Consider the following 26,575-nt stretch of genomic DNA (forward strand, 5'->3'; position numbering starts at 1 on the left):
AAGAGAATAATTACGTGGGGGACAGGCTTATGGATGCATAGATAAATCCGACCCTATAATAAGGCCCATTAGAGAATTTATTTCAGTTCCAAGGAAGAACAAATTGCATATTATCTTGGAAGTTACAGTAAGGATTCCTTTCCTAAAGGAATGTCACAGTTAAACATTTTTTAAGCAAAATACAGCACTCTCATTATTATGGATTAGTTGCCATTAGTATACATAAACCCAGCTTCCCAATAGTTTTGTAAAACCATCCTATTCCTTCTTACTCCACTCTTTCTAAATGTATATAATTGTGAAAATGGACAATAAACATTTTACATTATGCAGAGAGATTATTGTGGAATTTCAACCTTTCTTTGTTATTCCTCCCTACATATGCTCAAACCAAATTCATGGCCAAGAAACCAGAAGGTGGCAATAAATGTAATTTTGTTCCACTATGAGGCCTTCAAGAACATTTTGTCTTTTACATTGTCTTAAAGCTTGGGAACAAATTTATCCCACTGAAGCACCAAAACACCACTTGTTGCATGTTGTAGTATTCACACAGAAGTACTACAAACCATGTGAGACAGTTCCCACATAGTTGTTATTGACGGTGATAGTGCAGAGCTTTAATGCCTGAAGCACTCAAATTATTGTTCTTTCTAGCCACACTTCTTTTTATTTAAGACACCCAAGGAGAATTATAATTCCTTCGAAAAGCAATTTGGGTGGCAGAATGCCAATCAGAGCTGCTGTGTGTGAGAAAGGAAAAGAGAAAAAGAATGACAGTAAGACAGAGAAAGAGCAACTGGGTTCCACGACTAATGAAATATTCTCTCTCTCCCTTTCTCTCTCTCTCTCTCTCTGTGTCTACAAACACATGTGAATGCAAATGCTAGAGTAACTCATCTCATTCTCTGGAGAAGAACTTCAGTTTTCACTGCTACCTTCTGACTCATGAAAGTGGTACACATTTGCTTTACAACTACCTTCATGCAAAAATCCTGGATCTCTCCATTGTTGAGAGTATGGCTCAATAAGAAGCTGACGGCATATACCAAGATCCAGGTCTATAGAACCTGTGTCCTGAGCACACTCCTGTACTGCAGCGAGTCCTGGACCCTTTCTGCATGGCAGGAGAGGAAGCTGAACACCTTCCATATGTGTTGTCTCTGACACATTTTGGGTTTCATCTGGCAGGACAAAGTTCCAAACAGAGTAGTCCTGGAATGAGCTGAAACAGCGACGTCTATGTTAGCTTGGACATGTCATGAGAATGGCTGATGGTCAGATTCCAAAAGATCTCCTGTATGGAGAATTAGTGCAGGGAAATCACCCCAGAGGGAGACCACAGCTGCGATACAAGGATATCTGCAAGCAGAATCTGAAGGCCTGATCCTGAATGGACCTCAACAGATGGGAAACCCTGACCTGAAGCTGGAGGCAGGCGGTGCATCACGGCCTCTCCCAATTTGAAGAGACCCTTGTCCAGCAGGCTGAGGCGAAGAGGCAGTCACAAAAGCAGCAAAAGCAAGGAGCTGGAAAGGGGACAGAGTGTTTTTGCCTTCAGTGTGAAAGGAATTGTGTTACTCTTGAATTGGCCTTCTCAGCCACACTAGGCGCTTTTCCAAGTTCTCCATACAGAGCATGTTACCGTAGTCTCTCAAGACTGAAGGATGCCTAATGACATCTACCTGGGACAGAAAGGGGAAGGAGTTGAAAATGGGTGGGTGACTTGTGGCCCTCCAGATTTCTTTTGGAATTTTCTGGGAGAAATGCAACTTATAAAATAAATGTATAAATAGACACCTTCAACTTCCGTCAGTTCTGGACAGCATTGCAAACAGTCAAGGATGATAAGGGCTGCAGTTGTTCATTTTGAAAATCAAATGCAGTGGTTAAACTCTGTATAGCATGTTGGGAGAACAATATCAACATCAAGTGGGTTAAAGCATTGTTCTTCTCGCCTTATAGTCTGTCTTGCTTCCAAATATATGATAATAAAACAATCAAACTGAGATAAAACAGTGCATTCCCAAACCCTTGAGTACTGGGAGCAAATCACAAATTAAGGGGGAAGCATTTTTAATTCTATTAGATTTTCCCTCCAGACAAGCCTTTCTTTCAGTGATCAATCAGACTTGCAAATGAAGCCCGTTTACTTTCCAATGGCAAATCACAAAAGAGAGGCAGGCTCACTTTTAACACACAAAATGACATAAGCTTGAGCTAGAACCACCAACAGCTTTGAACTGTCATAGAGTTCTGCATCTAACAACATGTGATTATATCATCAAGTTTGAGCCTTATTTATTTATTATTGGTAGAAGAGATTTCAGGAAGGTGGGATAGGGAAATGGTTTTGTGTTCTAAAGCAGACGGTTTAGGGCTTGACAGGCACTACAACATTTTTTTGGCTCTATAATTTAACTCAATCCCTAAATCTCAAAAGTGGTCTGCATCAAATATAGGAAGAGTTTTGTATTAAAGCCACATAGAATTATGAGACTTCAAAACAATGATGTCATTTGTTTTTACTTACCCATAGAGAAGAGAAATCTCTCTTTTTTTCCTGTATGCTTTGTCTGTGTGTATCTGTATGAGTGTAGGCGCCCAGATGTGATGTTTAAAAAGAAGAGATTACTTACAGCCACCCTGAGTTTGATAGACTTGGTCTCTTATCTTCAGATAAAGTACAACAGGTTTTAAAATATTCCCAGTGTAAGTGAACTACAATTTTGCCATGTAAAAAAAAAAAGCCCTTGAAAATGCTTGATTCTAGATGAAAGTGAGAAGAACAGTAACCCTGCCGTGACAGCTAACTGTGGTGGCAAATCTACGATATGCATAATTAATTCCTCTTTGCAGTGGGATTAGCTGGTTTGCCAGACAGAGAGAGTCGGGGTAGAAGAGAAAGAAAATAAGAATGCCAACCACTTCTTAGGAATGGACCTGGGGCAGGTAGTGGCGGCTTCTGAAGCACCAGCTGCCAACTTTCTAACATTTTTGGACCAGCCTTATCACATTGCAGAGTGCCATAAGAACACAATGTACCTTCCCATGGGAGATCTAGCTCCCAAGACTTCAGTATGGATGAATATGGCTTTTAAAACAAGCAAACAAAAAGGGCTCTACTATTCCTGTAAATGGGTGGTACTTAGGAATGCTAAATCAATCGAACTTTATCCAATTAAACACAGCAGGATTTAGATTCTTCTTTCTGTTTCTGCCCTTGGATGAAGATATCCTCAAGCAGGATCTCTCTGTACATTTTAGACTAGTCTTTGGCTCAGCACAACCATTCTTATATTCTTTCTGCCATTACCTTCTCTCTCTCTCTCTCTCTCTCTCTCTCTCTCTCTCTGCTTCTCTTTTTCTCTCTGACACTCTCTTATCCACCTTCTATGCCTTCTCCTGCCCCAAAGGAGAAGTGAGGACCTGATGAAACACACTTACCACAGCTCTAAATTAACTACTTGCAGTAGAGGTTTGAAATTAGGCTGAAAGCAGAGATTGACTACTCCTGATGATATAGTACTTGAGTTTTCCCTGCATTTTCCCCCATTTTTTTCTGAGCCATTTTAAAAACAACACCATAAAATAATTCTGTGTACTATTATTTCTATGTTGCAGAGGATGGTATAAGAAGGAGGAATGTTCCTCTTGACTAAAAGCCACGTTTCTAAATTAACATTTGATCCCGGGATTTACTAAGCTCACACCCTACTGCTTTATCACAGTGGCTCTCAGCCATAGCCTCAAACTGTTCTGAATTCTAACTTACAAGATAATCTAATGCTTTACATTATCAAAACAATAAACAGATTCTAATAAGCCTAAAATCATTCTCTTTTTGCAACTGGATATAAAAATCATGTTCAAAATAACAATTTGAAACTTAAGCTGAAAATTTGGAAAACTTGAGTTCTGAATATCCGTGACATTTGTTTCTGCTCTATTTTTTTCTTGGAGAAGCAAACATACATTATTTTCACTGAAAACAGGTTTCTCCCTTTCAGAGCAATACACATGTTCATACAAGGAGGGCTAGATAACAGATATTTGAGAGAAATACTGAGAAAGACAGATAAATTCCTAACAGAAATTAACAGAAGCAGCAGTTTCCCCAAAGCCCTGAAAATCAGGTTAGCAATAAACATCTTTTTCTACAAAAACTAAGAACTAAAAAGTGATCAAGATAAATAAAATTGTGTTGCATTTATAGAAAAAGAGGGGGCTAGGAAGCTGTGTGGAGGGGAGCTGAATAATGAGTTGTTTGGAAGATTGTGGCTCTTAGCCTAGCTCCGCTTTTTAATAACATCAACTTTTCCCTTGACCCAAAAATGAGCATAATGGCCATTAATCAGGCCACCCCAAAACCACACAACTAACAGACAAACACTTTGTACCTCTGAGCTACTCTAGAGATGGCAAGAATAGTGGAATAGGGAGAGTCATGATCATCTTTATTTTCTTGAGCCCGAGAGATGATTTTGCATCATGTAAATGTTGAACAGTCAGCCCTGATGCACCTCAAGATTAAATGGACCCAAATGTTGACCATTACCCTATCACAGTTTAAATAACTTTGCCAAGGAGGGTGTGTGGGTAGATATTCTAGAAAGAAAGCACCACTTTATACATCTTGGCAGGGATTCAGTCAAGTATTTCAAAGCCCAGCCTGAATGGAGAAATATATGTTCCGCTTCTCCACCAACACATCAATACATACCTTTCAACTTTCAACCTAGTTTGTTGTAGTCTTTTAAAGAGATACATTGATTCACCCAGCCACGAGGCATTTCCCTGCCATTTATCTTGAAGGGATCGATGCTCTGTCACCCTCTTCTATCCAAATCCGGAGAGGGAGGGGATTGCTCCCAAAGGAAGGTTGTAAAGCATTGCTTCTAATTTATTATATTTGATATTGTTATATTTTCCCCACTGCCATTAACGTCTTAGAAAGGAGGGGTGGATATGATTGTTGTAAGTAGGAGTCAAAGAGTTTTTAAAAGTGTGGCTGATTTGAAGTGGAAGGAAGCCAGTGGCATATGCCCTAAGAGTAAACTCTCCATAGGAACAGTCACAATAGCAGATTTCTTAAGTTTCACTTGATTAATAGCATGGTTGTAATGATTAATTGGCTTAAAAGCCTCCATATTAAAGATTATGATTATAAAACATTATTTATACTACATTTTTTTAAAAAAATAAAAACTTAAAATATAAAGGTAGCATGCTCTCCAATAAGAGAATCCAATTTCTTAAAAAAGCAGAATTTAAGAATTAATACAAGCACGGGACTATATACTTGTTCATTCTGCTTCTGCCTTGTGTTGGAGAAGAAAAAAAGCTATGGAAATACAACAAACTAAAGCAATTCTCTCTCACACACACACAAACACACACACACACACAAACATATGATCTGTGGAAAATTTGTAAAGGTCTCCCCCACCTACTGCAATCTTTGATCCTAATTAGTCATCACTTACTCATTTTTCAAGCTGGACTCCAGAGGTTCAATAGATATTGGTATGCTCCCAGAACAGTGGTTCCCAACCTTTGGTCCCCAGACACTCTTGGATTAAAACTCCCAGAAGCCCTAGTACAGCTTGTGGTGAAGACTTATGGGAGTTGCATTCCAAGAACATCTGGGGACGCAAAATTGGGGAAACAATCAATGCACATGCTACATATGGCATGGCAGGAGCATTTTTGTAGCACCCCAGTACCACTCAACTTCCAATGCGGCAATTCAAAGGTTGTTGTTGTTGTTGTTGTTGTTGTTGTTGTTGTTGTTGTTGTTGTTGTTGCTGCTGCTGCTGCTGCTGCTGCTGCTGCTGCTGCTGCTGCTGCTGCTGCTGCTGCTGTTGTTGTTGTTGTTGTTGTTGTTGTTATGGGAGATATTTCCATTAAATGTGGGACGTGGTGGCATTGCAGATTAAGCCGCAGAACCCTCTGTGCTGCAAGGTCAGAAGACCAGCAGTCGTAAGATCGAATCCACGCGATGGAGTGAGTGCCCATCGCTTGTCCCAGCTCCCGCCAACCTAGCGGTTTGAAAGCATGTAAAAATGCGAGTAGATAAATAGGTACCACCTCGGTGGGAAGGTGAACAGCGTTCCGTGTCTAGTTGCACTGGCCACGTGACCACGGAAACTGTCTTCGGACAAACGCTGGCTTTACGGCTTGGAAACAGGGATGAGCACCGCCCCCTAGAGTCAGACATGACTGGACTAAATGTCAAAGGGAACCTTTGCCTTTGCCTTTACCTTTCCATTAAACAAAGCCCTCCTCTTAAGCAGAAGTCATTTTTCAGTTAGCAAAAAAACATTGTCGAAACCATTATTTTAAAAATCCAAATTAAAAATATAAATGTTAAATATGCAAATCAACCCTTTCAGCATGCTCCTTAGACCCGGTTCCTTGGAACTCTGCTTTCTGTCTGCTGGCAAATCTGAAACACGACCTTCAGTACTATGGAGACCTCTTACCCCAGTTGTAGTAGTAGTAGTAGTAATAATAATAATAATAATAATAATAATAAGAATAATAATAATAAGAATAAGAAGAAGAAGAAGAAGAAGAAGAAGAAGAAGAGTAGCAGCAGTAGTAGGCAATATTATAGAAACTAGTTCAGCATGCCACAATCTTTAATTACAAGCTCTGTTCCAGGACTTGGCTGTGTTTTATTGTTTTAAGAAGGAAATAGAAGGATGTATTGTTTATTGCACTCTGAATCTACATGCAACAAAACCTCCAGTGGTGTTACTCTGGAAACCCCAACACGTCCATCAAAGAGATTGCTAGATTTAGGCACAGAGAAGTAACTATTGGCATGTCCAGACAGGCATTATGGTCTCCCTGTTTGGTGTGTTGCTGGGGAAGATTTGTCCACTCTCTCTTTTTTTTTCCTGGCATCTACATGATGAGCAAACCAGTTTCTCCCGATTTGTCCCCAGGGTACCCCGACCTGCACCTTTTTTTTTCAGACACTGCCCAGGGCTTCTCCTTTTTTTGCATTGGCCAATGAGCTCTAGTTTAGTCCATTCCCAACACATGAAGTCACTGGGAATGGACTAAAACTGAGCCTTGCATCTGTCCAAGCTGCCAAGGCTCCTTCCAGTTTGAATTCCCAGTACTGTATCATGAAGTGCTTAATAGACAAGCCATGTCAGAATATCAGCAAATTGAAGAAAGCAAAGGAAAACACATTGGGTTCCCCCCTCCATTTCCCCCCTCCCCATGGGGGATTTGCAAAAAAAAAAAAAAGAGGCAAAAAAAGGCAAACATGGCTGGAAGGCAAAGTGTGAACAGAGAGTTGAGTGTGAATCTGTAGCAGAGTGTGAAGAGTCTCTTTTATTTTTACAGGGACACAAAGATCCGGTTGGGGAGGTTTCTTGTTTGGATGCACACCCACCTTTTTCATCTGCTTTCCACCCTCCAAGCAATCCCTGCCTCTTCTCCTCTGTGTGCGTAAGGGCAACACAAGGTGCAAAAGGAGGGGAATGCTTTCCTTTTGTCTCCCCTTGTTGAGATCAGGGTGGGTGGGGGAGATAGCACAACCCTTTCTCCTTGTGCCCTGCTCCTTTCACTTTGCCTCCCCCCCCCCATCCCTCCTGGGCAGATGAGTCTCCCTCTGTTTTTGGCTGTGGATCCGGCTGCTTTTAATCCCTTGCATTGCCATGCCGCAGCTTGCCCCTCTTTCTTGGCCTTTGATGCTTGCCCTTCCCAGCCATCTTTGAAGTCCCCCCATTTCCTCTCTCTCAAATGCTAGCTTTGCACAAACCTGCCACTTCATAATGTTGGAAGTATGGTTGCTTGACACTGAGATGCCATTTGGACCTGAGGATCACAACCAATGGTGTCTTGATCTCTCTCCACCCACCCACCCCAACCTGCCCTTTCCTCCTTGCCACAACTGAGTTCTGTCCTCCTGGACAAGGGTAAATCCTTCTGCAGGCTTCCACTGAGTCATGCAGAACACTGACCACAAATCATTCAGGTTGTTACATTGCAGTGGAGCATGAATGTTGTGAGTGTGATACAAAACAGTAAGATCACTATGCAGGGCTGTACTTATCTCCTTTCAGAGGCCTACAGTAAAGGATTCTGAGCAGTGCAATGCATAGATTCGTTTTTTTTTCTTTGACCTCTACTGACACCAAGGGCAAGAATGACTTCAGTAAGCACTGCTTCCTCCCTATTCAGATTCTAAGCAGGAATGTAACAGAGGTGCCTCAAGCACTGCTCAGAAACCCAGCTACATGTACATGGGTGGAAATGAAAAATTTCCAAACGTAGCGCCACCTACAGACAACTTGGTTCCTTATTTCTCAGAAACGCCTGCCCAGACTCTTAGGTCTTCGGAACAGCCAGTCCTCTCACAGGCATGTTTGTTGGGAAGGCAAGACAGGATCCTGTTAGTGGCTGCCCCCAAGCTCAGCTGCCCTTCCATTGGCAGTCAAAAGCCTTTTAATTATAGAAGACTTTGGGCAACTGGAAAGCATTTTTAATTAACCTGTGCTTTCCTTCCTTCCTTCCTTCCTTCCTTCCTTCCTTCCTTCCTTCCTTCTTGTATTTTGAATTGTTTTTTATTGCCTTTTAATATTATATTTGATTTGTATTTTAACATAATCATCTTTTATATGTTTTTATTTGTTTCTGTGGCTTTTAATGCTTTTCTGTATCGGCTTTATTCTCAGCCCTGAGTCACCATGGGTCTCAGCCTGGTAGAAAGGTGGGATACAAAACACACAGTATACTGCCACCAGGATTACAAATAGTATACTTTGTTTTCAAAGCATTTCATATCCTTATTCCAAGCAATTCATGAACCACTCAGTAACCGTGACAACAGGCTTTTAAGCCAGTCTTTATTGCAGGAGGAACACATATAAGGCAGGGACTGACCAAGGCCACCTAAGACAAAATCTAAACCTGGGCCTTCTGCTTCCTTGACTTAACCTGTACATTATATAGCAGTCATAATAACCTGAGTCGTTTTATAGAAAGATGACATAGTGCTGTTGTTTGTCCCTACTGTTTCAAGCTGGCCATTCTGTTTCAGTCCAAGATTGCTAGCATAATGATTCACCTCCTCCTTAGCAGGCAAACTGTGTTCTGAAATCTAGTACCAAGCCGTTCAAATAACACTTTACCTCCTCCTACATGCTTCTTTCCAGAACCTCCAGGGGCAAAGATCAACCAAACTATCACCTAGCCAACAGAAATGCCAAGCTCCTCCAGCTGTGTGATTGACTTAAGCATAATGTATTCGATTTCCAGGAAGATGCTTGGCAGAATTTTTCCAACAGCCACAGAGATGAATGTTATCAGCCAATGACAATTTTGTTATTTCCAGTCAACTAGTCAGGCCTGGTGTGATCTTGTCCCTCTCACTTCTCCCCCTTCTCCACTCCTTCCAAAATCTTAATATGCTGCAATACCATCTCTTAATTTTACTCAAATAACTTATAAGGTAGTTAGCAGCCGGTTCATCAGAGATTAGGAGTGGGGGTCAGGGGAGCTGTCAGCATTGAGTTTTCCATTCTTTAATGCCGCTTGGAAGTTGCGGTTTAAAGATTCCCTTGCTAAATGGTTAAAAATGAATTGAGCGGGAGAAACCAGATGAAAACTGCTGCAAAGTTAATTAACTCTGGATCGTATGTGTTTCCCACTTGTGCCCCCCCTCTGCCGGTTTTTTTTTTTGCTAGCAATGAGACTGAAATTGAAATGCAAGCAAAATAATTTCATTCTCAGAAGCTATCCATTCCTATCAAATCTACCTAATCCAGCTCTCTCGCCATGAAATCCCTTAAGCAGGGAGGATCACTCTCTTGCACACAGTTGGGTAAAAACTCAGCCAAGCCAGTGGAAACACCAAATGTGGGTGGTGTGGAGAGATTCAAAAAACACTAGCTGGCATCAGTAGCAGAGCTTCATAGCTTCTTGCTGTATGGGATGAAAACACCTGGCATTTAAAGTCACTTCTAGGCAAAAGCAAAAATAACTGTGGGCTAACTGAGAAAGACAGGAGATAATCCTCAAACAGTTATTGCAGAATGATTCCAGACTGAGTGTGTGCAGACATCCTGCTCTTCTCAAGCTGTAGCCAGCATAGCCAGTGATGGTGGCCAATGGGATATGTTGTTTTAGAGTGCTGCTATCCAACCTTATGTCCCCATATATTCTTGGGCTGAAACTTCCAGAAGACTAGCTGTGCCCTCCAGGATTTCTGGAAGCTGTAGTCCAAGAACATCATGGACCCAAGGTTGGGAATCACTGGGTACTCTTGATGAAGAATGAGTACAGTAGATGCATGGAAACTTTGCTGTAGGTACTTATTTATTCTGAAAAGAAATATGCAAACTGAGTCCATGGGAATATGCCAATATCCAGGTGGCTTCATGATGATGGGAAAGGGGATGTGGCTTAATGGTAAAAGCATCTGCTTTGCTTGTGAAAGATTCAAGGTTCTGTCTCTGGGTATTCTAGTAGGGCATTCCTGTTTGAAACCTGGAGAGCCCCTGACACGGAACCAAAAATATAGAATAAGCATTTCTAAAGAATGCATAATGCTCAATTTCAGAGACATATGAATAAACAATGTCAATGGTGCTGCTTTCTACAGCACTGCAGCTCAAGGCTAATCTTTGCCAGCCATCCAAAAACCTCAAATTTATCCCTTCTTGATTCACTAAATTCAAATCCAACCGATCTGTTCTGTTTGTGGCCCCATAAAGCATGTAGGCCAGAACTGAATGAAGTGCAAATCATGGGTTGTATGCTGCTGCAAAATCATATATCTGAGAGTCGCCTTATGCTCTGCACTGGGATTGCGTGCGGGGAAGAGTGCCCAGATAAGGATTATTTCTGATCTTAGATGCATTGACCACTCCAAAAATTAGCTCCCAGAGAATGAAGAGTTAGTAGACTTCCAACCGCTTCTCATTTGGATTATTCAGAGTTTTACTTCTTTGTTGGTGTTTCTGGGTCTAGTTTAGCCTATGGTGTGTTTTGGGGCACGCCCTTCTACATTTCCCATTCCTTATTTAGGGCACAGGAATGAGGAAATCTCTCTGTTTTGCTTTCTCCTGATTTTTTTTTCCAGCTGAAGTCTTTTTTATTCCAAATATGTTTTGAAAATTTTAATAAACTCTTCAAAAATTAACTGTAATGGATTATCGTTCATCCTTTTGCACAAGGTGCAATATTCCAACCACAGAGAGAAATTAATTATATGTGCTCTCATAGATGTGTTAAATATCAGGAGCCTTGGGGTGGGAGCTGTTTTCAACCCTGTTTTAGCAGGGTTGAATATCCAGGGTTTCAAGCCTACATTTGAATGAACTAAGCTGGATGAGCGAATCTGTAAATTTCGCTTTCTCTCATTTTTAAAGGCTATCCTTTCCATTACAAATATAAAGAAATCAGATAACTGAATTATTATTACAAATGGATGGAATATTTTCTTCTTGCATTCTTCATGTCTAGGAGGTTCAGGCCTGGGTCAAAGGTTGATTCGGATTTGTTCGTACCTCTGCAGTTCATGGCAATGATTTCCTGCTCCTAGCATGTTATACTGTTCTTTATATTGTAAAAAATACATTTATGGTACCCAGGAACATCCTTCTTTTGTGTGAGAGGACTATAAGTTCTAAAAAATCGACAGCTGGGATCTTACATTTGTGGAAAAATAGATTCTAGTAAACACAACGTATGTTGTCTAATTCTGAAGTCTGCTACCCCTAGCCACCAGAATGCCTAGAGAATGGAATTTGGTAAACAAATTCCATTTTGTTTACCCATGGACCCATTGCTCCACCTTGGTTCAAATCTTTGTTAAGCAGCAATCATGGGCAGGCGTTGCAGGGTTTTATGAAAAGCCTGGAATATGGGCAGGGAATGTTTTAGGCTTTGTCTTTGTGTTTTGCACCTGGTAGTCTTCCTACTAGGCAAATCAAGGAATGCTAAAATAATTGCAAACTCATTCATTTCCTACTGCCAGTCCATCAGAAATCCATTAATCTCTTCCTACTGCATGTGAAAGCAAGAAGAGGGAATACAGAGATGTAAAAGAAAAAAAAATTGCCCATATCCCATGAAAACTTTCCTCTCGATCACTATAACAGTCTTCAAGGAAAAGATATTTGCTCTGAATTGGTGCAAGTTGCAATCAGTTGTCCTTTAACAGGGACAGAGCAGATTTTGCTTTGTATGCTTGTACCATGGGCTAAAGCAAGTCACGGGAAGGATTCATATTAAAAATGCTTCTTGGAAATGCAAGATTCAGACTGAAGGATAGAGAAGAGAGCCTCCACGGAAGTTATGCCTACAGTGAAATTTAGAATGAATGCAGAGATACTCTTTCACAGGTGAAATGCCTAAGGGATTTCAAAAGAACTCAACAGTTTTCAAATGACTAGTTAAGAGGAAGGAAGGGAAGGAAGGAAGGAAAAGAAGGAAAAAGGGAGGGAAATAAATATGTCAAGAAGAATCAGGTATATTCCAGTTGTCAACAAGTCATTCTGTCTTTGCACTTCCTTTCTAGTTTTGTTCCACTGGGGGTGGTAGATAACCAGATCTCATCTCCATTCTGGGAAACCATCCCGGTTGAAACCCCAGGGCACTTCGGTTGCTCGACAGCCTCACTAGGGAGACAGGGCTTTGTATGTCATGACAGCAAGCTAGCAGTATTGCCCCTTTTATTCTGCGTACCCAAAGTTGCTGTAACGAACAGCATAATCACTCTACAGGCTATGAAGCTGGTAAGATAGAATATGGGGAGATGGGAAAGAAGGCTTATCCTGGAAGGCTTAAAGTTTTTTTCTTCCTGTAGGGTCCTGAGGAATGGTAGGGGAGGTTGACCACCAGAGGCACTTCAAGGACAATGCAAAGCTGTAGGTGAGAAAAGTGGTGTAGGAGAAAGGAGAGGAGGAGGAGAAAGGAGGAGTTCAATTATTTAGAAATGTCACAAGGAATTTATTTATTCAGACACTACAAACAAAAATAATAACCACAATGCTCAGCTTGCCGATTTAATATGGTGCTGATGAGAGAGCTCCCACAGCAGCCGGCAGCTGAGGAGTGGTTGGGTTCATCTGAGAATCTTAATTGGGTTCTTTTTATCAAAAAAAAAAAAAAAAAGGAGGGAGAAGATAAATATGTAAATAAAAAGAAAGACCCCCTGACTAGTTTCCACATAGTTAAATCTCTTTTCCAAAGGCATCTATTTGCAGCTGAATTTCTCTTTGCACCGGGGACAAATCTGTTATCAAAAGGCAGAATCAGAACAGCCAGCATAGTAAATGAGCTGGATCAGCAGGGGTGGGGTGGGGGGACAAAGCCAGAGTCTCCAGAGACCAGTCCCTACAGTAAGGGAGAGAGAAAAAAACTGCATGGAGCCTGAAGCAATGAGAAAGCAAAGAGCAGACTGTGTTAGAGAAGGACCATTGCTTAGGAGAAGAGAATATGTTTTACAAGACAAGGGTCCTGAATTTGGTCCTCAGCCTTTCCCTGTTAAAAAGACTTCTGGCCTGGGGAAGACTGTAGTGAAGTGACGGCAATCAAAACTAAATAGCATTAATGGTCAAGCGTACGTGACCTGGGGTTTCAGACAAATCTAGCATTAACTGAATGGGACTCATTTGGACCAATGTGTACAAGGTCAGGATTGAAGCAGAATGGCCAGATTTGGTTCAGAGGCAAAGCAAAGCAAACTTACAAATTGATTTGTGTCTGAATTGGGAACTGAATCAAATTCTTTAGGTTGCTTCTTTGTTCATTTTCTTCTGGAAGGAAAAGGCAAACTTTAAAGATCCCCAGTAAGTGAGTTCCTGAAACCAGGTGTCCAACATCCAGCAGACTTATTATCTTTTTAAAGGTCTATTGTGTTTCCAAATTCCATGTACATTAGTGTGAAAGCAGCAGCAGCTGCCTCACCAACTACAGTACAACAATAGTAGTTTGGATTTGCCGGTGCGAGTCAAAGGGAGGCTTAAAAATCAGCCTAAATCCGGAGCACAACATTGCCTTGATACAGTCTGGGCAACTGTAAAGCCCACACTCTATCTTACATTCAGGGGTGACACTTGCCTCGTGCACACAGAAGTGAGTATTAGATGGGAGATGGATGACAGCTGCGTACATAAATCAAGGGCCACCAGATGGGGAACATAATTCAGGAATGAACAAGACACTACAGAGAGTTCAGTGTAGTCACAGTTCCTTAGAAGTTAAAAACCATCTGGTCAAAATCCCGCCATTTTTTTCACATAACTTGCAAACTAGCTTGTACAATATTGTAACTGGTCATCTGCACATCAAACACAGTAATTGTATGTAATTGTTCAGACGGGATGCTGGCAGGAGACCGTGCAGCTTGAACATTGAAGTCTTTTCTACTTCCAATGATGTGCTAACTATAGTGTCTGATTGGGGCCTCAGTGACACAGAAGGAATACATCACTTGATGGACAAGATCCAAGGAAGTGAGGTCAACAAACTACACCAAGACCTTACGGGAGCGACGCAGACAATTAGGAGTCCAAAGGAAGCTTGCTATTGTTAATAAAGAACTCATATTTATTGCCAGATTTTAAGTGGTTGCAAACACACTCTGCAGTGAGAATGATGCCCTTAGAAAGAGGGATGAGCCAAAGAGACATAGGATGAGTTCAAGAACTGGCCACGGTATTGCAATTTTAGGCATTAAATCAAGAAGAAGAGTCAGACAAGGCCACTACGATGAAGTCTGATAACTAAGATTACCTATCACCTTGAGGCAATAATATCAGCTTCATGTCTTGCTGGAAACTTCTGTACACACACAGTCTCATTAAAATAGGAAGAACCGAGTATTTAAAACAAGAGCGAGGAATAAGAGTAATTAAAAGGATCAACGTGAACTTTTCTGAGTCACTTTTGACCACAAAACTTGTTTGCAGAGCTGATGTTCAGAGGTTGCCTCTTCAGCATGAAGTAAAGGGGTGGAGGGAAGAGTCTGGAGTGGAGCAGCACTGTGGGTGGTCCATCTAAGAGAAACACAAGGGGAGCCACTTTCAGGAACACACTGCCAATTCATCTGAAACCATCACAAGATGAGATGCCCATTAGAGAGAAGCTCAAGGAAGGCAGTGTTAATGAGCTGAAGTGTGATAAGGAAGGGAGCAAGGGGAATGCATAAAAAGCAACCCCCAAATACAGTATGTGCAGCAAACGAAATAATTACTCCACTCACCATTGTAATGGCGATGCAATAAATTTAATGTAATTCCGAAAGGCCAACTGGTTTCCTTTCTTTCTGCCTTCCTCTTCTTCTTCTTTTTTCTTTTGTAATAATAATAAAAAAAATCCTTTTTATGGTTTTAGAATTATGCTTTAATTAGCATAACATTTAAATTAGCGAATGGAATCTTAATTAGCTGAGGAAATAGACTTTTGTTGGAGTAGCTAGCTAAAACAAATAAATTCTCTTCCTCTTTTCAAGAACCATTTGCTTATGGCACATTAAATAGCCTAGTGTACCATAAACAATTTGAGACAAGGATAAGTAATTAAATTAGAAAACGTGTCGGCAAAACTATCCACTCCCGGCCTGCACGGAGCTGAGGGAAGGAAACACCGCTCTCACCATTCTCAAGAGAATGAACTCCATTTCTTTTTACTATTGTTCCATATTTAGAAACAACCTACAAAGTTTGTGACTGATTAAAAAAAAAACATAGCTTGCCAGCCATAACTATCAAGGCACTGTAACTCCCTCAACCTTAACTAGTACAGCCAATGGTGAAGAACACTTGGAACCACCATTTAACGCTTGGAAAACTAGGTTTAGTTAGCAGTCCAGGTAGGAGGGACAGGATCTGTTCCCAGTCATCCCAGAGTGCAGGATGTGCAATAATGGGCTCAAGCTACTGAAGATCAAGAAAAACTTCATAACAGAGCAGTACGTCAATGGAACCAATTAGTTCAGGAGGTAGTGAGCACTCCGATGCTGGAGGCATTCAAGCAAAAATTGGACAGCCACTTATCAGATCTGCTTTTGACTGGATTTCTGCAATAAGCAGGGGGTTGGACTCCATGGCCTTATAGGCCCGCCATGCCATGGAGATTACCAGCATGTTGAATAAATAGCTCAGGGGTTTAGGTATCTGGTTGCAGAGCCATAGGTTGGGAGTTTGATTCCCCACTGTGCCTCTTTGACAGAGGATGCACTCAATGATCCATAAGGGATGCGAGGAGACTCGTCTTCCCACTCCCTGGCTGGAATGGCCAGCCAAGGATGGAGACAATGGAGCTACTGCTACAATGTGTGACCTTAATGGCGCCGGGACACTTGAGTGGACAAGTCCAGTCGTGGGGGCCACACCTGCATTAGTTGCACCTGGGACGGGGATATTCGTATTCATTTACAAATTTGAATATCCTTATCTCTAATTCACAGGATCCCTTCAAGCTCTCCAGTTCTAAGATGATGTACTGTGAGCTAGCCAAGGGTTTCATAGAGGAAATTTACTGATCTCCTGCAGGTTGATGGACAGCCTACATCTGAATGGGTCACATGCTTAATGTTCGGCTAATACTCCCTCCTCCTCTGACAATAAGATGTTGAATACTAAGATACATATCAAAATCCAAAAGATAGTTTGCTATATGAACCTGGCTGGTTCAAGGTATAAACAGGGAAATCAGACCCGCCATTTTGTAAATTTGTGAAGTCAAGAAAACCAACATGATGCTTTTTTTTTTTTGCATTAACATATGTGAAATTTGGAAATATGACAAACCCTTAAAAGGGGAGTAAACCTGCTAAATTTCAGACATCTAGCTTATGGATTTTGTGCATTAGGCACCTTTAAAGTTTGGTTTTTAAAAAATGGCCTGAGAAAGCATGTCTTATCCTCTTAGTCAGTGGTCTCCAACCTTGGGCCTCCAGATGTTCTTGGACTGCAACTCCCAGCAGCCTTCACCACCACCTCTGCTGGCCAGGATTTCTGGGAGTTGAAGTCCAGGAACATCTGGAGGCCCAAGGTTGGGGACCACTGCTCTTAGTGAGCCAAATCCCAAATTTGTAAAATTGCTTTGCTTTGGCCTAGAAAGGAATGGGGACATTCCAATTCAGTCTGGAATTCACACAAATCAGACTGAACCAGGCTGATCCAGTTCACAGATTGGGATTTGTCTGAATCTGATGCACCCTTAGATGTAAAATTTCCAAGAATATTCCATTTCCCCCCCCAGAAAAAAACAGGGAGAAATATTTTTCCCCAGAAAAAAAAATTATATATGTAAAGTTGTCTAGACTGGATTGACAGAGAAATGGGAATTTCTAATTCCCCCCCCCCCAAAAAAAAACAACTTTTCCCCCATTTTTTTCCAGATTTTTTTTAAAACATCTGGACCCTTAGTTGAAAACTTCAGTTATTGAGTGATGTGGTGTATAAAGTTGTCGTTTTGTCTTTTGTTTTATTTTGCTTTGTTTCCTTGGATTTTGCCTAATGTGGTCTATAAATAAACCCATAAGGAACCTAGAAAGGATCGGGATTCCACACAGCATAAAGCATATGAACAGGAAGCAAAACAACTATAGTGGTCATCCTCTCTATTCTGTTTCAGCCAAGGAGCCGTAGAGAGCAATAAAAAATCTAATGGCTCCCAGTGGTTCGATTCAAAAAGGATGAAGATGCTATCAATCCAGCACTGTGCTTTGGCGAGACTTTAAAACAAACTGTTCCGATTATACTTAGCAAACCCACCGGGTTCGTTCACAAGAGCTGAGGATAGGAGGGGTCAGGCAGATGGTGAAAGGGGGTTGCAAATGGACATTTTAAACCCACATGGTCAGTGGAGCAGAATGAAGGAGATGAGCAATTAGGTGTTTTGGCGTTATTGGCAAAATGCCTTCTTAAGACACAGTGCAAATGCATGATCGATAATAACCACCATTAAAAAGAAGCTAGAAAGAAATACAGTAAGTAGGCCTCAACCAAGTAATGAAGCAGGGGTAAACTTTAAATTTCCTCCCGGCTTTCATAAAAATCCCCCTGCACCACTAGTGTGGTTTTTATGTTCTTGTTGTAGGTTGGCCTTATTTATGTTTACTGAAAAATTCCTGTTTATCTCTTCCCCAGCTAAATCTCTCTCACTTATGCACATACAGCCTAGAGGTTACATTGCCAACGTAAACCCACCAGTCAAGCAAATGTGGTTCAATGCAGAGAAATGGAAAAGTCCTTGAAAACTGTTTGACCTGCAATACTCTCTAATCTCTATCCTGAAGGTGGATGTCAGCCCACTGATCTATGCTCAGAACTCTGCTTTTATATTATATGACATGGAAACTGGATATAAACTTAATTTAAATGCCTAATTTGTGTTATTTTCATATTTTACTTTGAATGTATATAAATGTTGCATACTTTATTTCTGAGCAGTTTTACACATTTCTAGTTCCATTTATGAATTATTATCCGGTCAAATGTTCAGGTTTTCTCAAATATATAGCAGAGATATATATCTTCACTGTATATTTGAGAAAACCTGAATGTTTTGATCTGTCCCCAACAGATGTTCAAATGAACGAATCATCATAAGAACATAAGAAGAGCCCTGCTGGATCAGGCCAAGGCCCCATCTAGTCCAGCTTCCTATATCTCACCGTGGCCCCACCAGATGCCTCTGGGAGCACACAAGACCACTGGATGCCTGTCTCCTGATACCCCTTCCCTGCATCTGGCATTTGGAGGTACCTTCCTTAAGCCTGGAGATTATACATCTCCATCATGGCTTATAAATTGTGATGGACTTTTCCTCCAGAAATCTGTCCAATCCCCTTTGAAAGGCATCTAGGACAGATGCCATCACCACATGCTGTGGAAAGGAGTTCCACAGACTAACAACACACTGGGTAAAGAAATATTTTCTTTTGTCTGTTCTCCCTCTCCCAGCACTCAATTGGAGTGGATGTCCCCTTGTTCTGGTATTGTGTGAGAAGGAAAAGAGCTTCCCTCTATCCATTTTATCCATCCCCATCATAATTTTATATGTCTCAGTCATGTCCCACCCCCCTCAGGCACCTTTTCTCTAAAGAGCCCCAAATGCTGTAGCCTTTCCTTGTAAGGGAGGTGCCCCAGCCGTATCCTCATTTGAGTCACTCTCTTCTGCACCTTTTCCAGTTCCACAATGCCTTTTTTGAGGTGTGGTGACATGATGCATGCCTCCAAACCCAGTTCTTCTATGTAGACACAGACAGACAGACACAAATATTTAGAGAATTAATGTCTACTGAGATTATGATTGCCATAATCAACAACATTTGTCATTGAAGCTCTCATTACTGAGACACTAAACTTTATGTGTTGGCTCTATCCTCTGGGGCTGGTTCTCATGAAATGTTTATGACTTTGAGAAAGCTTCCCAAGAATACAGCAAAACAAGGGGGGTGGGGAGTCCTTATCAAATGACATGTTTTTGGCATTAATGACATCGCAGCCTCCAGAAAGGTGATTTACTTTGGGGAAATCATGACATTGAGCTACAAGTGATGGAAAGATGGGGAAAATAAGGCAAAAAAACCACAAAACCCTAAGAAGGCATGAACATAGTTTGATAATGATTTACAGCAAAGGCGAGAAATGTTTCACTGTGTCAAAATTTTGATTTACAACTCCTGTCAGCTGCACCCAACATGGTCCATGGTAAGGATTATGGGCCTTGTAATCCAAAACAACTGGAGACCCAAAGTTCGTGCCAACCTGGTTCACAGGCTAAAGTGGCCTTTGAAATCTGTTTTTTAACAGGAGGGGGAGCAAGAAAGAGGAGCCCAAGATGTTACTTTCAAGTGCAGTTATAGACATGTTAGGCATGCCCGTTTGTTTTCGTTTTTATCCCTGCTTTCCACCAAATGGTGCTCAAGGAATTGCAAGGATATGCTAAAAGAACACCTGCCAGTGTCTGCTAAAAGAAACATGAGGCTTGATAGCCTCTTATTTATTTTTCCCCATCCAACTCTAATTCATCCGCTTCTGTATGAGATGGAGCCATGTTGAATGCGACCATGTCACTCCACCAAACTCCTCATCAATGCCAAGCTGCTCAGTACTTAAGGCTGGCCCAGCTGTTTTGACAACTGGGACAGTTTAAAAAAAAACCACAAGGGCCTGTCCTGGCTGTCACTAAAGATACAACAATAAGAAACTGAATTACGTACTAAGAATTTGCAGTTGATTTTTACACCCCAAATCTGCTGCCTTGAGGCGTTTGCCTCACTCTGCCTAACAGCAGGGCTGGCCCTTGAAAAAGTCTTTGCTCAGCTCAGATGCTTATATCTTCTGGCCACAATGGATGAACAGAGAAGGATCTGCCACAATATGTTATAGTCTAGAGCAGCTGTTTACTGGATACTAGTCACTCCATTCCATTTTCCCACTCCACATTTTCCATTCCACTTTAACAGTCAGCCATCCTTCCATTTTTGTTGTTTAGTCCTGTCCAACCCTTCGTGACCCCATGGACCAGAGCACACCAGTCCCTCCTGTCTTCCCACTGTGTATGTTCAGGCCTTGGTTTGTTTCAGATTCTCTACTCCCTACTGTAGCAGTTGTGACCTATTGGTCAAAGTGCTAGGCTAGAACTCAGAAACCTGGATGCCAATCCCCATCAGCCCATGAATAATATTAGAACTGCGGAATTGGAAGGGATCCTATGGATCATTGAATCCAGCCCCTGTCAATGACGCACATTGAGGAATCATATTCCTCATCTCTGGCTCCACAGCCAGATACCTAAAACACTGAGCTCTCTAGCAGTCCTCAAAGGTTGATTTTTGGCCAGCCATAATTTCTTGGGTTGACCTACCTCATAGGATTGTTGTGAAGATAAAATGAAAGGAAGGAGAGCCATGCATGCAAATATAACTACATGCATGCATTTAATTGAATTGATGGATAACTTAGTGGTTTAGGTATGGTTGCGAGTTTGATTCCCCACTGTGCTTCCTTGACAGGGGCTGGATTTGGTGATTCATAGCGCCCTTCCAGTTCTGTAGATTTCTGAGATTATTGTAATATTAATAGTCTATCTTTTCATTCACCTAAGATTTTTTTAACTCTTCAGTTTAAAGATATCTCCTTCTCATCTGAGGGTGGTGCCATCTTGGCTGCTAAAACGAATAATACTTACACCGTAAGCACTTGAAGTATCAAGAATTATTTGTTCCAATAAGACAAACCAATGTGCCGAATAATCACCTTTTAATTAAAAAAAAATTACTGCAGTCAACATTCATGATGTAAGATACTGTGGATTTCACAAAAGGGGCTGAGATTCTCAGCAGCTTCTTCTAAAATAATCTGATACCAAACTCCCCCTTCCAAGCCACACTGGTAAAGAATTTGCTGACAAAAAGCTTCTCAACACCTCCCTCTTGATGGTGATGATTTTAAAGGTACTAAGGGGAAAAGAAAGAACTTTGTAGTTTTCAGAACAATAGCTCAGAAACTTGTAAAGCTTGGCTTTTCTTCTTTTCCTTTTAGCGTGGTATCTTTAAAGAATATTGGCCTTTATCAAATAAGTGTAATTTAAAGTTTGGATACTAAAATACATCCTAAGAAGTCATCCAAGACACAGGCTGGTGTCTGAAGTGAGCAGAGAACTGCAGGGTAGTGGAGTAGCCAGGATGGAAGAACAAGGCAAGGCTGAACATGTGTATCAAAAGCCAGGACTAAGAATATCAAACTATACGTCCTAAAAGCCAGTTATAACCGGCTTTTAGCTCACCTTAAGAAGCATACCAGGCAGCCTTTTGCCACAACTTTTTGGGACATTGATTTATCGTTTTTCTGCACTGTCCCCAAGATACTGGTGCATGCCTGAAGAAGTGGATTTTAATCCATGAAAGCTCACACTGGCTGTTTGATTTTTTTTTATTGTTTTAATAAAAGCATGCCCTTCTCCTGTATTTGCATTGTGTAACAGCCACATAGCTTTCTTAATTGTTGCTGTTGTCTTCTGGAATTTTTTGGAGATGCCAGGAAAAGCCACACACACACATACCCCAGGGCTGCCAAGGAGACTACGTAAACGCTGAACACCAGACAAGATGGGCTACAATATAATCTCTTGGTACATTCACTGGGTAACATTATTAGTTTGGCTTCGATTTACGTACTTCCACCTGAAGATTAAACCAAACTTTATCCCGGCTTCCTGATGGAGACTGCAATGTCTCTGTGTGGACTTTTCTCCACCTGAGAGCTAAAGAGGGAGCTTGTGTTTCAAAACTGGTGGTGTAGCGATGAGAGGAGAGATATATACACAGAAAATGGCTGCCTCTGAATAGCTGGGTGGAAAATTCCAATCCCGTGTTACCAGTGGTGAAGCATTAAACCATACCCCCAAAGCCTGGTTGTAACCAGCTCACCTTAAGAAGCATATCTAGTAGATTTCTGCCATGAAGTCTTGGGACATTCACTTATAATTTTTCTGCACTGTCCACAAGATACTGAAGAAGTGGATTTTAATCCATAAAAGCTTCTGCTGAGTATTCAATTTTTAGCAGTCTCATAAAGGTATCATCTCCTGCATTTGTATTGTGAAGGGACCATATGCCTCTCTTTATAGCTGCTGCTGTACTTGGTGCTTTTGAGCAGAGGCAACTTGCACAAATTACAGAAACTCTTGATTGGAAAGAATATCAGTCTTCCTTCTCCCCTCTTGCACAAAAGCCAGGAATCTCATGAGGCTTGAGAATTCCTCACCATGATGACTTTAGCGAGCATCAGTTCTATCCCAAGAGTTAATCCAGGACATAAACATATGTCACCGAGAAGCTTCCATGTGTGGAAAAGAGTAAATTAGCATGTAAAGAAGCTACTTGGATGAGCAGGGAAACATTTCAACCTAATAAGAAAAATGTCCAGTTGCCATGACTCAACTTAAAAAAAAACTTAACCTGCATGACTGAGCATCTTCATTGCTATATTAATAATGATGCAGCTGCTTTTATCCTGGAACCAAGTTAACACTAGGGATGAAAATAATGCTCACTTAAACCATGGTCTTCATGAATAGTGGGTAGTGTCCAGAGAAAGCCATTGTGTAGGTGACAACTGCCATTTACTGAACATTTTCCCAAAATACATACCCCTACAAACAGCCACTCACGTGCAACATTTAAAGCACTTTAATTCACAGAGGCTTTTAATTGATTCTAGTTTACTGCACTATTTGTTTTACTAATTTTATCACATTGCCTTTTTCCCCCTGCTGCCTGTATCTACTTTGTGATCTTTAAAAAAAAGGAAGTTATTGTTTCAAAGTTGTAGCGGTAAATATCTTGCTATTTTATGACCCCATGTTCATTTTGAGACACAGTGGGAAATTAACTCATACATATCACATAAAGAAAGAAAGTGATAAGCTTCTCCTTTTGTGTACCCAGAGTGTGCTATCAACTTTCTTTGTAACACTTATTATATTATCTGTAATGAAAAACAGAAAATGCTCGCTTTATGTCAAGTCCAGGTTATTCTCAGACTTTTTAGGTATCTGACTGTGGAACCAGAGGTTGAGAATTTGATAACCAACCCATTGTGCTTCCTTGATAGGGGCTGGACTTGATGATCCATAGGGTCCCTTCCAGCTCTACAGTTCTAAGATTATTATATATTCTTAGAAAAAGAACTGTAGCTCACAGAAGCAGCCTATGCTCAGCATACAGCTTGTGCCAGGGTTGATGCCTGCCAAATGTACAAAGGCTGAGAAAGACTCTGCCTAGAAACCTAGAAAAACACTGCTAGTTGCCAAAGGTCAGAGTGAACAAGCTGGTTCAATGTACAATACATGTATGGTTTCTATGCAACCCTTAAAGTCTTCTTTCCTTTGTGAGGACAGAGTAGGGAAATCTTGTAATATTTACCTAGTTCTACTTTTATTCAAGGGCAAAAGGGAGCTATCCAGACATCGTCTTCATCATGAGGAAGGGGTAAAGGTAAAGGTAAAGGTTCCCCTTGACAATTTTTGTCCAATCGTGTTCGACTCTAGGGGGCGGTGCTCATCCCCGTTTCCAAGCCAGTGTTTGTCCGAAGACAATCTTCCGTGGTCACATGGCCAGTGCGACTTAGACACAGAACGCTGTTACCTTCCCACCAAGGTGGTCCCTATTTATCTACTTGCATTTGCATGCTTTCGAACTGCTTGGTTGGCGGGAGCTGGGACAAGCGATGGGCGCTCACTCCGTCGCGTGGATTCGATCTTATGACTGCTTGGTCTTCTGAACCTGCAGCACAGGCTTCTGCGGTTTAGCCCGCAGCGCCACCACGTGGCCATACCTCAAAGGAAAGGACCATACCTCAAAGGCAGGTCACATGCTCTGCTCAGTTCAATCCCTGGCATGCCCAAGAAAACCATGTGTCTGTCTGTGTGTGTGACTTTTCTCAGAAACCTGAAGAGTTGCCGTCTGTTGATGCAGGTGAGACTAGGCTGGATAGATCAGCACAGAAGGATGTTTCTTCTGTTTGTGTATAAATTGCTAATCACAGCAATGGAGGGAATAACAGCCGGATGCAACTGCAGTGCAATGGAATGAAGCACTCCCATAAAATTGACTCAAAATGAATTGCAAAAAATGGATTGCAAAAAAAAAAAAAAAAAAAAATGTCCTGAGAGATTCTCTGACTTCTGTATTTTTGGAGAATTTCAGTTAACCTTCACCTGCATTCCTGCCAAGGAAAATACTGTCCAAAATAGCATCTTGCGTTTTCTTCCTATAAATAGGATGGATAATTTCGGTGCAACCGGGGACCCAATTTACTGAAAGAAGCAATGGGCTTCTTTCACCTTTTGCTGTCTCCCTCACTCAGCAAATTTCTTCCTTCATCCTGAGGTCTTAACTACCGATATTATTTCACTTATAGATTATTTACAAAGTCAACATTAAAAAATGAGAAAGAGAGAGAGAGAGAATTTTGCTAAACCATTTTATCAGGGTTTGTTGCATTTTCAGACAAACTGCATGGGATTGGAATGCTAACTGCTTTCCCCAAAGTATTTCATAACTTTCCACATCAGATTCTATAAATAGGGTGGAAAAGAGGGAGGCATTTTCACTCAAGTCACCTGCAGCACCCACAATGGGACAGACAGTAGTTTTTCAACAGGGGGGGAAATCATAGAATAATTGAGTTGGACCTATAAGGCCATCCAGTCCAAGCCCCTGCTCAACTCAGGAATCTAAATCAAAGCAGATCGGACTGGTGGTGGTCCAGTTTTCTCTTGAATGCCTCCAGTGTTGGAGCGCTTACTACCTCTCAGGGTAACTGGTTCCATTGTCATACTGCTCTAACAGTTTTTTCCCCTGATATTCAAGCCAAATGCATCAATTTAACAGTAGACCCCAGTAAAGAGGGTTAGAAAATTCCATTTCCCCACAGCACTGATGCTGCTGTGTACTTTTGAAGAACTTGTGGGTGCATGAAAAGAAGATGATCAAATTATGCATTAAACGTATAAATGATAATTTTAACTATTACCAGTCTAAGCCAATATTTGGTTGCAATGGAAGCATATATAGATTTGGAAAGGAAACTGGCTGAACAACAGTCTTCTACCATGTTTTTGTAGACAAAAGGTGAGAGCAAGGAATACAAAGTGTTCTGAATGCTGACCTTGCCTTAAGTGGGTTCTAGTTGCTGTTTTATTGATTTGAGTCTTCTGTGCTCTCTCTCATTCCCCATTTGGGAGGGGAGGGAGTACAATGGACAAAAATAAAATTGTAAAATGGTAGGTGGCTTTGACAATTCAGCCAGGTGGGAAATAGTACTCAAGGAGAAATTTCTTATTCCACATTACCTGCACAGGCCAAAAGGAAATGTTGCTAAAGATTCATGAATAGCTCTGTATCACTAAACCGTTTGAATATAATTTTAGTTAAAACGGAGGGAGAGGGAGAGGGAGAGGAAGTATGTGCTTTCGCAACAGCATCCTGGTCACAGAGTTAAACCTTGGTGGCGGCTGGATAATGAAAAATCACCTTTGGCATACAAGAGTTTGAGAAACAAAGAGCAAAAATCTGTGTGCCAGAGCAGGAAGACAAAAATGCACCTCCTTGTCTTGCTGCAGACTAATCTCTGAGATGTTACTTAATAGCAGGGGAGCTAAGCAGAAGTGTGTCAGATGCTCACTTTGACAGCCTGTCCTGCTGCCCTCTCCATGAGAATCAGCTTTGGAATTCTGTCCCTGCTCTGACCCATTCTTGCCTTGCCTTCACAGGCTGCATTTCTGGAACAAATTAGATGCCAGCAAAACTGTCTTGGACTCCCTTGGCATCCCATCAGCAAGTGAGACATGATCACTCCATCCTTCTCTCTCCCTTTCCCTCTCTCTCAGCCACCTGCTCTCATTTCCACTTCTTTTCATTTGTCATTTTCTTCATATTCCTCCTTTGCATACTTTTGTTGACTCTGACATCCTTCCTCCCCAGGAATGTGTGAAACTCATTTCTTTATTTTGGGAAGGTGGGGGTGTACTTCTGCTTCCCTGCATCTTAGGCATTGCATGTCCTGGACATTTATTGCGGTGGAGG

At 41.3% G+C, this 26,575-nt stretch overlaps 1 protein-coding gene and 1 long non-coding RNA gene across 3 annotated transcripts in view; one reads left to right on the forward strand and one right to left on the reverse strand.

The window, feature by feature from the left end:
* The window catches only part of LOC110078188 (opioid-binding protein/cell adhesion molecule homolog), a 789,058-nt gene that overhangs the window by 703,033 nt on the left and 59,450 nt on the right, over nt 1-26,575 (reverse strand). The window lies entirely within an intron of this gene.
* LOC144584212 (uncharacterized) overlaps nt 5,761-26,575 on the forward strand; it is a 35,325-nt gene continuing 14,510 nt past the window's right edge. Inside the window, exon 1 of the long non-coding RNA XR_013538325.1 lies at nt 5,761-26,330. This is a non-coding gene — a long non-coding RNA (uncharacterized LOC144584212). The remainder of the gene's footprint in view (nt 26,331-26,575) is intronic.

The sequence above is a fragment of the Pogona vitticeps genome, chromosome 8 (assembly GCF_051106095.1).
Source record: "Pogona vitticeps strain Pit_001003342236 chromosome 8, PviZW2.1, whole genome shotgun sequence".
Lineage (NCBI taxonomy): Eukaryota > Metazoa > Chordata > Lepidosauria > Squamata > Agamidae > Pogona > Pogona vitticeps.